This window comes from Miniopterus schreibersii (assembly GCF_964146895.1).
Source record: "Miniopterus schreibersii genome assembly, chromosome: 2".
In the NCBI taxonomy this organism is placed as follows: Eukaryota; Metazoa; Chordata; class Mammalia; order Chiroptera; family Miniopteridae; genus Miniopterus; species Miniopterus schreibersii.
The window spans coordinates 20,580,137-20,592,256 of record NC_138102.1 but is presented as its reverse complement, the minus strand read 5'-3'; the positions used below and the strand labels follow the sequence as shown (position 1 = coordinate 20,592,256).

Sequence of the window (12,120 nt, the reverse complement as noted above, 5' to 3'; positions counted from 1 at the left end):
AGAAGATCATAACCTCCTTGAAATTTTATGCAAAATTAGGGGTGTGTGCATATTTGCATCCATTTCTCTACCCTGGAATGATGGAGTCAAACTCTGCTCCTGGAAAAATGCTTTAGGCTAATAAAATATTAATTTTCTAATCTAATAGTGGAACGAGCAGAAGATTCTTTTTCAGACAGTTACAGGGGGTTCTTACTCAGAGAACCCAGACTTGCCAGAAATTAATACAAGCAGCAGAAAGCTTGGGTGACATGCAGTGGGTGGAAAGGAGAGGAATGCCCAGCGGGCAGCCTGTGAATCTAATCTAAATGACCTGCTGGTGACTAAAGTGTGACACCCATATTACTCAGAGGCATTTGCCATGAAAATGAGAGCTCTCTTTAAGAGAAATACAAAAGGACCTCACGAACACAATGCTAGGGCCCCTCTGGAGACTAGGAGGGGGGCCTATGCAAGTAATGGGTCCTGGAATTTAAGTTTCATTAGCTTCAGGGTAATTTCAGACTGGCACATAGGACAAGAGAGATCCCTCCGTCTCAGGAACAGTGCAGCTGGCTTCAACTTGGTAAGTGAAAATATTGATACTCTGAAGGAAGGGGTCACACTGATCTCTTCTATCTTCCTAGAGGAATTGAACAATTTTACCGCTGGAAATTTGATAAAATTGTCAAAAGAAACCTCCTACACAAATTGTGAAACATAACTCATAGCTCTATTCCTTCTGTACCAATGAACACACACACACACACACACACACACACACAAACAAGATAAAAAAGAAAAACTGTAATGCTGCTTTAGCATTGTGTGCCTTCTGCACCCCTATTCTTTGAATTTCCACAAGACCACCATGGTAGAGTCTATCTTCCGCCCACATCCATTATTTTCTTATTTCTTCCTGTAAAAGAACCCCCTGAGTTTTTGCTGGGCACATGGCCACCCAGCTAGAGGTCACATTTCCCAGCTAGAGCCCTTCTCTGCAGCTTAGGGGTGGCCTTGTGACTCAGTTCTGACCTGCGGGATGTGAGCCAATGGTAGATGTGACTTTGAGGCAATGTCTTTAAAAAGAAAACTGCTTGTCTTGCATTTTCCTTCCCCCATCCCATAGGTTGGGGGTGAGCCAGCTTCTGTTGAGTGGGTGAAGATGAAGGGGAGCAGAATATGCCACCTCAGAGTGTGCCACTTTGGCATGTGGATTACTTTGAACTAAAGTCAATCAAGACCAAGTAGACTCAAAGAAAACGTTTACCTCTTCCTTAACTACCTATAGGGCACCTGGCTCAAAAAAAGAGCTGTTATCAGAGATAACTGTGTGGCAGGGCAAACTTCTGATTACCAAATATCTGCTCTTCCATCTTCCTGTGAGTTACCCTCCTTCCCTTTGAAGCCCCAGGCCCCTATTTCATTCCTTAGTTCAGGATCTCATATAAGCTTCAATTGCCTGACTGCCTTTGGGTCTCATATTTTTATGCATATCCCATATATACAAAGTTAAATTTGTTTTTCTCCTGTTGATCTGTAGTATGTTATTAGACCAGCCAAACAACCTGAAGGGGAGAAGGGAAAAAATTTCCTCCCCTACAAGGACCAAACTTGGGATGGTGAAGCAACAAGACAGATGGGGCCAGGCCAGGCTGAGCTCGTGGAGCTGAACAGCCTGCTGCCTTAGACAAATTACCAACCAAGGACTGTTCCGTGAGAGGGAAATAAAAGTCCATCTTCTTTGCACAATCATACAACTGGGTCTCTTTGTTATAGCAGCCTCACCTCCTCATTAACTATATAACCTCTTTGGGGGCATTTCAGCATCTTTCATTCAATCATTCTGATACCACTGTAATTAACCTAGTTATTAATAACAGGAAAGGAGCAAAGGGAAGGCCAAATATTTTAGGCATGTCATTTGGGCAGCTTTACCAGGAAGCTAAAGCTTTACACTCCCCAGGAAGCCACTGGTCTATCCCCCCTGCAGATCACTGGGGGAAGGGTCTGATCAGGGGGGAGACAGATGCATTCCCAGTAAAGTTGGGAGAACTAGCAAAGGTGCTTGCTATTAGTCACACCTGGGAACAGATCATGGGCCAGAATAGGTGTCACCACGTCAAGGGCGAGAAATTTGGGATATTTAATTCCCTGAACAAAGGAATTCTCTTATACTTTTGGTCTCTCTCTCTTGGGACTCTTGTTGCAAGGGGCGTGCTTTCTAGGCTCCACTACACTCGCCCACATGGCCCATGGTCATGTGGACCCCACATACAATGGACTAAAGGACTGCAACCAGCCTGATGCTGACCTGGACCCAACTGCAACATGGAAAGGAAACTCTGGACACTGGCTTTGTTTCTAGTTCTACTGAAACCCCAACTACACTTCTTCTATAACTGGACTAAGGGAAATGGAACTTCGGAAACCCTGAGATGTAATTCCACGCAAATAAAAATCACTCGTCCTCCCATGTGAGTCTCAGAAAATTCATTTTTCTTGAGATATTGGAAGGACTCCACCCCCAGCACTCAGTGGGGAAAGGGATACCTCAAATTCCCCAATAACAATTCCATAAATATTACAAATGACAAAACAGACCCAGTTCTTGCCCACGTAGAGCTTGCATATTAGTGAGTTTAGTCAGCAAAGATATAAATATGTAATTACAAACTGTCATGCATGATATATAAGAAAAGTGCAGAGGGCTATGATAAAGGCTAAGGAGGATGAGATGGGGGGTTCCTGGAGATAAATCAGGTAGTGGGGGAGCTGCTTTGAGGAAGTGACGTGCTGAGGGCTGAGCCTAAGAAGTGTGGAGGGTCACAGCACCTTGCAGAGGGAACAGGAGCCTCTGCTTTGGAGCAAGGGTGGCTAAAGTGAGGGAGGGGAAGAACTGTCAGGCTCAGGTTGGTGAAGCAGGAAAGGAAGACACAGGTTATCCAGGAGCCTACGTTAAGGATGATGGTCTTTGTAAAAGTGAATTTTTAATGACACAGAAAAGAACAAAGAAGAAAGGAAAACTTACCCATAGTCATGCTTATGCTAAACAGCCACTGTTAAAATGTTGGTGAGCGCCACACCCTGCTTTTATCTTTTTCAAAGCACTTTTTACATCTGGAATTAAATTATTTATATTTTTCTTATTATTATCTGTCTTTTCCCAACTAGAGGTGTTCTCTCTGAACCCTGTCTATCCTGTTCTGTCTGATCAATCATATTTGGTGATTAAGTGAACTGACAAACCCTCCAAGTCCTTCTCTTACATATACACAAGCATGAGCTGGGGGGGAGGGGGAAGGGGGGAGAGAGAGAGAGAGAGAGAGGTGATAGATGATAGATACATACATACATACATACATAGATGGCTAAGATAGATGAAAGATGATAGACAGACAGATGGGTAAGATAGATGATAGATGATAGATAGATAGATAGATAGATAGATAGACAGATAGATAGACAGATGATTGATAAATGATAGATGGGTAAGATAGACGAAAGATAGATAGATGATTGATAGATAGATAGATAGATAGATAGATAGATGATAGATAGATGATAGATAGACAGATAGATAGATACAGACTGAACTTTTAAACAAGTAGGATTTAAATATATATATTGCCCTCTGCTAGAGGTGAGGACCTATCCCCTACTTCTCCTGTTTTCATTATAAGCTCTGCTCCCCAGGGGAGGAAGTGAGAGCCAGGATGTGCAGCCAAGACCCTTCCTGACCCAATAGAGCCCAAGTGTTCTAACTGCCTCCTCTTAGCTACATAACAAGCCTTTGTGTGGTTATGTAATTTACATCCTTTGCTCCCCATGGAGGGATATTTAGGGGGTTCTTTGTTCCTCATTATAATAAAACTGTGAGGAACCACTCTATGCATGCATCTTTCCACATATACAAGATTATTTCTTAGAGTTAAAACTCCAGAAGTGGGACTGTAGTGTCAAAACAAACTCTTTCTGTATTGGGGTACACAGAGCCAAACTGCCCTGCAGAAAGTATGTACTAATTTATGTTTTCAAAAGACTGTGTGAGACGGCTTTCCCTAAACTTTAATCAACACTGAGTTTAGTCAGTCTTCTAAAACTTCGGCAAATAGGTGGAAATAACATGTCATTGTTGGTTTTATTTGAACACATCTGGTTAACAATGAAGTCTGAACATTTTGCAATGTATTTATTGAAACACTGGCTGACTCCCTTCCTGCCTTCCCCTCCTTTTATTCTTTCTTTCCTTCTTTCTTGTAAATGAAGTGCTTAAGCCTTTTGACTTAAATCTGTAGCACTAAATGTGTGGTCTCTGGACCAGCAGTGTCAGCATCACCTGGAGATTAGAAATGCAAATTCTTGAGTCCCACCCCAGACCTATTGAATCAGAAACTTGGGGGGTGGCCCGGCGATCTGTGTGCCTTCCAGGTGATGCCAATGCAGGAAGCACACAAAGATGCCTTAAATCATTGTTTTTACAGTCACACTGTTGCTGGAGGAAACAGGTCCTTGTGGTGTCACAAGAAAGAAATTTCAGAGACACCGCCTACACTAACAACACTATAGACCCTCACTCTCTATATAGGAACCAACCTAGAGACAAAAAGCTTTTTAATGAACAAGTTCAATATTCCCCTTCTTTGAGCAACAACCCATATTTTCTTTGAGAGCCACTCCCTCCCACTCTCAGGGCCTGTGGTTTGGATATCGTGGCTCCTGACGCAGGGGTGGGAAAGCGGCTCAGGCCTAATTAACGGTCCATCCATTCCACCAGCATCCAACCCTCCCACCACCACCACTCGGGTCAGCACAGGGCGCATGGCCCAAGCCCATCCAATGTATGTCTCCTGATAACCTCTCAACTTTTTCACCACTACGCGTCCCCATTCTCTGTATCACGTCTCGGGCCCTTTGGCAGGATTCTGAAGAAAATCTAGCATCCTCAGGGAGGGAGACAGGTGAAAAGCTGCCCAGTGGAGCCACCTGCAGGAGAAATGGCCTGGGCCGGGGTAACTGCGGCATATCCAGCAGGCAACCCAGGTCAGGCAGTCCGCGCAGCGCTATCGGCGGACCGTACCTGTGGAACTGTGACTCTGCACCGGCACTAACCAACATGATGGGCACTTTCACTAGTCACTGGCCTCTTGGTTCAATAATCCCTTTATTTTAAATGCTCTGTAAGCCTCAAGTAATGACAGCTGGTCGGCACATTTCCCAGGCTGCTGGTGCCGGGAATGGATACACGGAGGCCGTGCGGCTACATCCTTCAGTCTCATTCCACGGCTCCTGGTGCATCTGTTGTTGCAAAGCAGCCTCGGGTGTTCCCAGAATTCACTCTACCTCACCAAGGGCCAAATTTAAAGAAATTACCTAACTCTTAGATCTTAAATTGTCAAATATTGTGCTGGAATCTTTCTTTTTTCCGTTTAATTTTTTTAAAATTGATTCATTTTAGAGAGAGAGGAACATCGATTTGTCGTCCCACTTAGTTATACATTCATTGGTTAATTCTTGTACGTGCCCTGACCGGAGATCGAACCCGCAACCCTGGCTGAGCTACCAGACCAGGGCCTCTTTTCTCAATTTAGATGTTGACTTTTTTCTCTAGTAAGATATTCAGAATTGTTTTACCTTCAGCATCCACACTTTAATTGAATCCACTCATTGAAAAACATTTATTGAGTGACTCAGTTTGGGCAAGGCATGCCCCGGGACCTGCTTACCCTCTCTGGACTCAACTTATGAAACAGGCACGTAACAGACAGCACAACTCAAGGGCTGGTGTGTTTCACACATTCCGAGCCTCCTCTGACTGATGAACTTGGAGGAAAGCTCAAGCATGACCAAAAAAGGAAACAACATGATAGAGGGAGAGGGAGAAAGGAGCGCGGGAGGGAAACCCAAGGGTGGTGATGCTGCTGACTGCAAAAGAGAAACGCAAACCCCAATCACACTCCCCTCAAGATGACTCCGAAGGCAAGAAGGCCGCTGCTCCTGGGGAGATAGTTTCATGCTGAGGAACAAGCAGCATCGAAAAGCCTCTCTGTTTTGTGAAGAATGTGAAAAATCTGGGATTTGATGCTGTCGGCTAGAGTATTCATACTCTACACCGGGCACACAACACAGCCCCGAGCAGAGCTCCTCGGCTCAGCAGGGAAACCACAGTCTTCTGACATCTCCGTGTGTGCAACGGCCACTGCTTTGTGAGGAAGGACTGGAGGGAAAGTCGGGGCTGGCCACACAGGCGCATGCTCGTGCACACACACACACCCCTCCCACACACACCCGTGCACATACAGACATACACCGCCCACATACACCTGTGCACATACACACACACCCTTCCCACACATACCTGCACACATACACCCCTCCCACACACTCCTGTGCACATACACACCTTCCCCACACATCAGTGCACATACACACACAGTCACACACACAGACACATATACATACCTCCCACACACAGCAACACATACTTGTGTACACACACCTCCCACATACACACTTGCGCACATGTGCACACAGACACATATATACACCTCCCACACAGTCACACACACCTGTGCACAGATACATACAGACACTCCCATGCAATCATACACATACCAACACACACACACACACACACACACACACACACACACACACACACACACGGAGTCACACCCTCCCCTCAGGCACTCCTGTCTCAACACAAGACCCTCCCCAGGCCCACTGACCATTCATACAGGGTTATGGCATCAATCAAACAAGACAGAAAATTAGCAGGGGTATAAAAACAGCTTTTACTTAAAGAAAAAGACCATAAACTAGAACGGACTGCCAAACACAAGGAGAAATTTTAAAGAGTAGGCCTAGGGCAACTAAGACTGAGAAAGAGGTGTTGGAGTAGCCAGTCCAGTAAGTATTGGAGTTGTTTGGGATTTGGCCTCAGGAGCTGGGGTAACCCACTCTTGTCAGGGAAGAATCTGCATGCTGCTGGGCTGGGGAAGCACGGTCTCCCCCTTCCTCTCTGTGAAGAAAACCTTCTCCGTACTGACGTATCAGCCAGCTGGGAGCTACAGCAGCCACCAGAGGGCACCAGAAAGTTCTGTCACAAACTCCGGCAGCAATTTTTTTTGAAGAGCATTTTCCTCAAAATTTATATTTCTATAAATACAAAAAGTCACAATGAGCACCCTGCATCCAACAGAGGGTGTTTATACCACAATTCAACAAGTGAACACCAATGAACTACAGGAAGAAGGGTGAGGGCTTTCAACTAATCAGAAGCCACAAAAAATATGCTCTGACTTGGAGGAGTGAAGAGAAACAACACATCCATGAGGGGCAGGATCCTAGCCAGCAGAAGGAAACAGAAGTATCAAAAAATTCAATTTAGGCCACAGGCTGACACTCTAACCACTGAGCCAAACCCGCTAGGGCTGAAGAAACAGTCTTGCTCAAGGCAGGCCAACCTCAGCCAAAAACGAAGCAGATGGTGGCTGGCGCCCCCCGGTGGGAGGACTGGAGAACAGCGCCTTCTACCTGGCAAGAAGCAGGAAGGACAAGTGAGAGAGGCCCACTCCAGACTATACCAACTACCTCTGTCTCTCTTCCTCTCTGCTATTGTCAGCTACTCCTGAAATCTGGGCACACATCTTAGTTCCAATCTTGTCCTCAGGGCAACCTGCCAACCCACACTTGGGATATCAACTATAAAGGTGGCCCATGTATTTAGGACTTGACTTGTGTTCCCAAATGTCATCATTACGGTCCACTGGACATTTATTAGGAACCATGGCTTCACACATGATGAAACCAGTGGATACACAGATTTGAAAAGGCAAGGGGCAGAGACAGGCAGACACTACTGGACTCAGATAAACGCTTAGAAAAAGATGTCTGGCAGATAAAATGTCAGTCAACTTCCAACCCAAGCCTTTCCTAGTTTTGTTTTCTCAAACCCCTATTTAGGAACAATTTTTAGGTAGCCACAGAAACATAACATTTTGTAGTTAGGAAAGCAAGATTAAAGCAAGATTCAGGCACAAATAATTCAGCAAAGAAACCCAGGAGAGGCCTTCTATTTGCTCTATGTAAATGCAATACAGTATATAGGTATTTATCTACAGAATGGGTTGGACAATGTTTTCTCAAACATTTACTTTCCTGAAACTGTTATCAGTAGGGAAAGAGCCATAAAAACTTACTTTCTAGCAGACAAACAGAAGCCTCTTCTGGTTAATGAGTTGCCTGTGTAGCAGGCCCACACTGGAAGTGACTGGTAATTTTCTTTCCTCTGCCTCAGCCAGGTTCACCAGACTTGAAACCTAGCTCTACCATTTGGCAGCTCTGTGGCCTTAGTTTCTCAGCTTTTCCAGGCCTCAGTTTATTCATCTTTAAAATGGAGAAAATCAGATATATTTCAGAGGGTCCATGAGAGAATTAAATGAGATAATGCATAAACTTTAGGATCTCCTAATTTTTATATATGATGTATATGTGTATTTTCATTTGGAAAAAGTCTCTAAAAGTTTTATTATATTATTAAGGGATCTGTGGTCCAAAGAAGTTTTAAGAGCTATTGCTTTAAAGCAAAGTATCTTTGCAAGATTCTTGAGAGCTCTCATCAGTGATATAACATGCTGTCAGACTTTCATGGGGACATGCATTGCAAGACAGATGTATGGATTATATTAGAAACAGAACAATACAGCTTTTGGAAAATAGATATGACTCTAAAGTTTCTATGTAATACCCTAAATCTCACCAAGCCAAATATAATTTCTTTTGCCTACAATTGTTATTAATAATATTTGCAGCAGATATATCATAAGGTTGGTCAAGGTGAAACTGTACTATGTACAGGCAAAAAAAAATAATATATATATCAAGGTATTCTTTTTTTTAAATATATCTTTATTGATTTCAGAGAGAAGAAGGGAGAGGGAGAGAGAGGGAGAGAAACATCAGTGATGAGAGAGTCATTGATCGGCTGCCTCCTGCACATCCCCTGCTGGGGATCGAACCCACAACCCAGGCTTATGACCTGACTGGGAATCGAACCTTGATCTCCTGGATCCTAGGTGGATACTCAACTGCTGAGCCACACCCAGCCAGGCTACAAGGTATTCTTAAAACTAAGAATTCTGAGAATAAAGAAATGTAAAAGTGAGGGATTCTCTCACTCTCCAAGGATACCGAGTGGCCCCAGGTAGAAGTGGAAGATACAGGAGGAGTAGAGAGAACAGTGGTTTATCATTTGCCATTCCTTATATAAATCTGCTAGAATTTTATATCATATTACTATGAAGAATAAAATCTAGACTGCACATGAAATGTAAGCCTAACAAAGCTTGCAGGTGTACCATGTTTCCATACAGGAAGCTAAATTGTTGCAAATGAAACCTTCAAATGGACTGCAGATGGATCTAGGTCAATGTAAAATCTATGAGAAAAGCTCAATCATGAATGTGCTTCAGTTCCAAGCTCCATTCACAAGGTCACTTCCACTTATCTGGCTGGCAATGTCCTGTGCCTAATAGTATTAAATTTTTTTTTTACATTTTGTACATTTCAAAATGCTTTCCTCTGCTCATGTAAATTCCCCCATAAGTAATAAATAATATTCATGGTGCCTGAACATAAGAATACAGTCAATTAATATTTGTTGAGTGAATGAGAATGGAAAGAGAAAGACCATCAAGGGTTAAAAAGGTTATACTATTGAATTTTTAAAATGGTATTACAAATCAATGGGAAGAGAAAGGCTTGTTTAATACCTCATACTAATACTAGAGTAACTAGTAGGGAACATTAGGGAAATGCAAATCAAAGCAAAATGAGGATAATTCACACCCATTAGGATAGCTATTAATGTTTTAAAAAAAAAAAAAATCAGAAAATAACAAGTGTTGGAAAGAATGTAGATAAACTGGTGAGAATGTAAAATGGTGAAGTCCTGTGGAAAACAGTTTGGTGGTACCTCAAAACATTAAACACAGAGTTACCACATGATCCAGCAATTTCATTCCCAGGCATATACCCAAAGGAGCTGAAAGAAGGGCCTCAAACCAATATGTACACACCCAAGTTCATGGCAGAGTTACTCACAATAGTCAAAAGGTGTGGGCAACCCAACTGTCCATCAACAGATGAATGGGTAAACAAAATGTTTCATACACACACACACACACACATGTATATAATGGAATACTATTCAGCCATAAAAAGGAATGAAATTCTGATACATGTATGCTACAACGTGGATGAACCACTGAGGGCATTATGCTAAGTTAAGTAAGCCAGACACAGAAGGATAAATATTGTTTGATTCCACGTACTGGAAAGACCCATAGGCAGGTAGAGACAGAAAGTAGAATAAAGGCTACCGGGGGTCAGTGGAGGGGAAAATGGGGAGCTAATGTTTAATGGGTGCAGAGTTTCTGGTTAGTATGATGAAAAAGTTCTGGAAATGAATAGTTGTAATGGTTATATGATACTGTGAATGTACTTAATGCCACTGAGTTGTACACTTAAAAATGATTAAAATGGTGAATTTTGTTATATATATTTTACCACAATAAAAAATGTAGAAAAATAACACCCCACAACAGCCACCGTGAGTGAGCTTTCTCAGAAGATAGACGTCCATGTTCCATGGCCGTTCAAGACACTATCAGTTCATTTCCTGACCTTGGGCTAACAAATCCACACATCCTGAGGCCCACTCTGGCTACTAACCAACTCAGGCATTCGATCATCTACTTTGTTAGCTCGGGACACCAGCAGCTGTGCCCTTTTCCTCCCTTTTCTCTTCTTGATTTTTAATACTGAAACATGTACCAGCTGGGAGAAGCTGTGGGGTGGAAGTGGGGATGGGGCACAAGGAAGATACTGTGGAGCAAAACCGCACGTGAAGCCCCTTAGCGTTTCAATCCTTGGTGGGATCTCTATCGTAACCTCTTTGTGATTTTCAGAGAGGGGTTCATCTTCCCTATTAACTCTCTTTACTATTTCAACTACCCTCACAGTCTAGAAGTTATGGTATCTAAACTCAATGTACACACGCAAATAATTCCCTTGTCATGTCACTCAGGCCATTTCCTTTAGGGCTGGCTTTGCTGGAGATGCGGCAGGCGAACATACCCTGAAAATATACATTTCCACCTCTCTCAAGTCCCTCCTCCAAGTTAAACACTGTAATTCTTTGAACTTTTCTTCATGTAGCTGCTTTTTTCTGGGTCTTTTCCACAAACTTTCTCTAAATCTCCCTCTTAATTGTACACTAAAACATTCTCCATGGATGTTTAAAATTTCCTATAGCAATTGGGAGCTTAATTTTTTTAAAAATATATATTTTTATTGATCTCAGAGAGGGGGGGAGAGATAGAAACATCAATGATGAGAGTCATTGATCGGCTGCCTCCTGCAGGCCCCCAACTGGGGATCAAGCCCGCAACCCAGGCATGTGCCCTGACCGGGAATCAAACCGCGACCTCCTGGATCCTAGGAAACCACTGAGCCATGTCCAGCTGGGCACTTAAATGTTTTTAATGACAATAAAAATTGTGTGGTGAGAAGGTGGTGAACAATATAATGGACTTGAAAGCAATAGGTTTCAGAAATACTGTTCCCGAAGTTTACTTATTTTGAGTCATGTTTTCCTGTGTCTGAAACTTCAAAGCCAGCGCCTCCCTCTTCATGTCAGGGACATCTGTGTCACAGTGACTTGCCCATCAAGAGGCACTTCAGCTTAGTTGTTGCTGACTTTGAAGTTCACCAGAACATTGCAGAGCCTGCATTTAATTCACTCGATCAGAAGGGTTCACGGCAAAAACACTCCAGACCTCAGAAACCCTTCCTGGCATTGCCACTGACCTATTCCATTATGCTATATTCCAAATGCAAACAAATATCGGACCGGAAACTTAACAAGAACTGACAACAGGTGCACACAATCTCAACAAGTATTAGATGAATTAGTTATACACCATATTCCCCAATGAATAAGAGACTCTGCTTCATGTCCCCTTTTCAATTCTCTCCACAGATTATTTGCTGCTCTTAGGAAACCCATCCTGGACACACTACCGAAAATAATCAGCTATGGAATCAGTGATTTCAAACATTTCACCAAACTGCCATCAC

The 12,120-nt window shown here is 43.1% G+C and overlaps 1 protein-coding gene across 12 annotated transcripts in view; it reads right to left on the bottom strand.

Moving 5' to 3' along the window:
• TACC1 (transforming acidic coiled-coil containing protein 1) overlaps positions 1-12,120 on the bottom strand; it is a 79,954-nt gene that overhangs the window by 49,432 nt on the left and 18,402 nt on the right. The window lies entirely within an intron of this gene.